Source organism: Benincasa hispida, chromosome 2, assembly GCF_027475165.1.
Source record: "Benincasa hispida cultivar pf3 chromosome 2, pf3_genome.v1.1, whole genome shotgun sequence".
Lineage (NCBI taxonomy): Eukaryota > Viridiplantae > Streptophyta > Magnoliopsida > Cucurbitales > Cucurbitaceae > Benincasa > Benincasa hispida.
Genome location: NC_143479.1, coordinates 30,229,007 through 30,233,129, shown reverse-complemented (window position 1 = coordinate 30,233,129; position 4,123 = coordinate 30,229,007).

Sequence of the window (4,123 nt, the reverse complement as noted above, 5' to 3'; positions counted from 1 at the left end):
CTTTTAATTTTCTGTTGGTTGTTTTCGTAAAATATATAATGGAAGAATTGTTAATAAAGGTCTATCATTAGATAATGAACAACAAATTAAAAACATGTCTATATCTATATTTATTAAAAATAATTTATAAATAATCAATGAAAAAGTTAAAGTAGTTTTGCGTGTAAGGATATATCAAATGCTAGCTAAAACAAATTATTTAAAAATTCAAAACATAAATAAAATAAACAGAAGAGTGTAAATATAAAAAAAAAAATTTAAAATTAACATATTTTTAATGTTTATGTTCTAGGTTCTAAATTACATCTGCTTTTGATAAGATCAAAATAATTGATAAAAGAATTTAGAGTATCAAATACAATTTTGATCATGAAGTCTGATATCCATTCTATTTTATTCGATGTATTTTTAAATATTTAAATTCAGTTTATGCTTTTTGATAAATTTTAAAATTAATCTTTATTATTATTTTGAAGCTAATTTTTATCTCACATATGATAATTAATATTTTCAAAATCTATGGAGAGGAAAATTAATAGATTTTTTTTATAAAGAAAGTAATAATTGATTTACAATAAAGACTAGTTTAAAATTTATAAAAAAAATAAAATTAATCATTTATTTAAAATTACATGAATTAAAATATAGGAACGTTAAAATATAGGAAGTTGATACTTTTAATTAAGAATCTATATTTAATATGTAATGGTGCTCAAATCAATGGTCAATGCGTAAATAGTTGTAATGATTAAAAATCAGCCCAACCGATTAAATAAAAAGGATACAATAAATCACACCCATTTTCTTAGATATTGGTGAATGAATATCCCATAAAAAATCATTGGTGACAGTTTTTTCGACACAAGAATAAGAAAAGAATTTTTCGATGATGAATAATTCCTTCTAGAATCCTTTGTTTCCTTCATTTTTTTTATTCACTATTTACTTATCTTATTTTTAATATCTAATCTATTTTTCATTTTGATTCTATTAGAAAAAAAAATAGATACATTCAATGACATTTCAATTTGGCACTAGTGACATAATAATACTGCTCCTATTTGTATTGTAAAAAACAAAGAAATAAAGACGTTATTGAGTTGCACATTAAGATAAGAGTATTGATGATACTTTTAAGAGTATTAATGACACTTTCTACACTGTCATAATTTATTTTTAATGGCCATATATTATTATCAATAATAAACAATTACTAATAATTATAAGTTATCATTGTCAGGTGTATTGTTACAATTTATCATTGTTAATAGTTGAAAGATTTTGATAATTTTACAGTATTATAGGTGTTGATGTCTAATTTTGGATTGGTAAAGTTGTCTGACCTTAATGTGACAGCAACATGAAATTTATATTCGAGAGAAGAAGGTAGCTTAGAAGTTAGTATGAACGTGCACATTGGTGTATGGTATAGACCATGCACAGTCTAATGCTTAAGTTAGGAAGTTTGAAGTTAAGGTTGATTATGGAATTTCTAGGGTTGAGTCAACTTACATTTTTTATCATCTTCCTTACTTATTTATAGGGTTGGATGATCTATCCCTTTTCTGTATAGGGTTTTCACCTAACTCCTTGACTCCTATGTTTCCTTGAGGGCTATTGTTGGGTTCTATGCCCTAAAACTCGTAGATAGTAAATGTAAATAATTGACCGTCATCAATAAAGAGTTATCGATGTTATTTCATAAATGTTATTGATTTTGTTGTATTCTATTTTGTCTTAATAACCCTAAATCTAATAAACTAACAACCAAAGGTTGTCTTATGAGTCTTGAACAGTATGGGGAGACATAAAGGGATCAATGTTCAGATACAGCCTAAAGGGTCTACAGTATAAGGATAAGGTTGGGTATCATATCTTGGTGACATTATGGATACAATCCACTTTGTATTTGATACAAACACAATGATCCAACACGTTCATATAGGTGACATGCGAGTGAAGGTATCTTATGCAATGAGTTTGCATAAGACCAGACTGTGAAATAGTAACCAGTAGATGTAACACCATTGACTAGTTAGGTTTCTATTTCAATAGGATGACCTAAGCAACTTAGTCTTAATCCTGAGTGTATTATGAACTTTTGTTCACGTGGGATTGTCCCTTGATTTGTATGGGTGAGAGTAGCTAGTTTGCCAACTCAATATGCCTACCATTTTGGGGACAAGAACTGAGTGAAGAGTTGGGAATATAATAACATAAGATGGAATTCACTCCTTCCCAACTTTAGGGTAAGTAGATGAGTGTTCCATTGAGTAGTGTCTCCGGGACTTGAACAAAGAGCCCTACCCTTTCATAAGCCCGAGAGGGTTTCTGTTTAATAATTGGTAAGGATGTTCAAAAAACCCAGTAACCTGACCAACCCGGACTACCCAACCCAAACCGCAAGGGTTGGGTTGGGTTGGGTTAAAAAATTTTAAAAATATTAAATTTAGGTTAGGTATCGGGTTATCCCATTTCAGGGTCGGGTCGACCCGATCCTACCTGAATATATATATATATAAATGAAATAAAACATATATTAAGAAGAAACCGCGCTACTCTTGAAATTGAAACGAAACCCTCGCCGCACTTGAAGTTGAAACAGACCGCACTTGAAAGTTGAAACGAAAGCGAAACGAAACCCTCGCCGCACTTGAAACGAAACCCTTTCCGCTTCCATCTTCACTCCCCTCGCCATCGCCGCTCCCACCGCCATCGTCAGTCGACTCAGCGAAGCGATCGTGTAGCGGTACAATAAGGCATTTGGTAACCCTACGTTATCGTTCAACCCTACGATACGATAAGGCATTTGGTAACCCTACCAAGTCCTTATCGTGTAGCAGTACAATCGTGTAGCTCGGCTCTTACGCCTCACGTCTCCGCCTCGTCAGATCAGATCCGATCTCCGTCTCGCCTACTGCTTCAACTCCAAGCTTCACGAATGACTCATCAACATCATTAGGGGTATTTTCTTCAATAAAGCAAGTAGATTCATAACATTTGTTACATTTTGTTATTTTGTATGCATTTTGTTCAAATATCATTTTGTTGATATTTGAAAAGATAACATTTTGTTGACATTTAAAATCAGATACTTATGTATGCAAAACGTTATATAGCCTTAATTACAAGCTTCACGCCATCCGTTTAACCGTGATAGATTAATACATTAATTTTTTAATCTCGCAGTGTCTTGAGAACAGTTAGATAGATTCTTCAAAGTCGTCACAATGGACACGGAATCAAACATTACTGAATCACCATTTCAAACTTCCATGTGAGTAAACTAATTTAATTTTTATTGTGTAATGTGTACATATACTGTTTATGTATGATTGATTAATGATTAATCTTTATACATGAGTTGTTTGTTTATTGTTATGAGTTAATTGAGAAGCTAGTGTTTTTTTTTTTTTTTTTTTTTTTAATTGTATAGGTAGGTATAATTAGTTGTTTACTAGTTTCATTTATTTTATAGATGGACAGCAGTAGTGGTAATGCAAGTGGAACCAATAATAATGAAATGCCTCCTCCTCCTCCTCCCCCTCCTAATGTTAGCTAAACTCCTAAAAATATACCACCTCTACCTCCCAAGTCCAATAGAAAGAAACCTAATAAACCAACCTCGTCTGTGTGGGATCATTTCACAAAAATGGAAGCAAGTGCTAATAGTAATGATGGAGCTAGGTGCACCATAACGGAATTTCGGTCTATACCGGGACCATAATATCTGATTGGGGATCTCCTGACTCAAAGATTAGGGCTTCTTCCCAGCCAGAGGCATCCGAAACAGGAGAAGTATAACTATTGTGGTAAAGATTATGTATGTGATAATAATACTTTTATAACTAGTACTTTATGGAAGCACTTAAGAAATCAATGTAAAAAGTACCCATATAAAGAAGAAGAAAAAGGAAAAACCACCCTAACTCTCGTACCTTCAAATGATGGAAAGGGAGTCAATGCTAGTAACTTTGTGACGACATTGTTTAGCCAACAAGTGTGTAGACTAGCATGCGCAAAGATGATAATTATGAACGAGTTATCGTTCAAGTTTGTTGAGACAGTGGGTTTTAGACACTTTTGTAGTATTTCGTATCCTAAGTTTGATGTTCCATCGAGA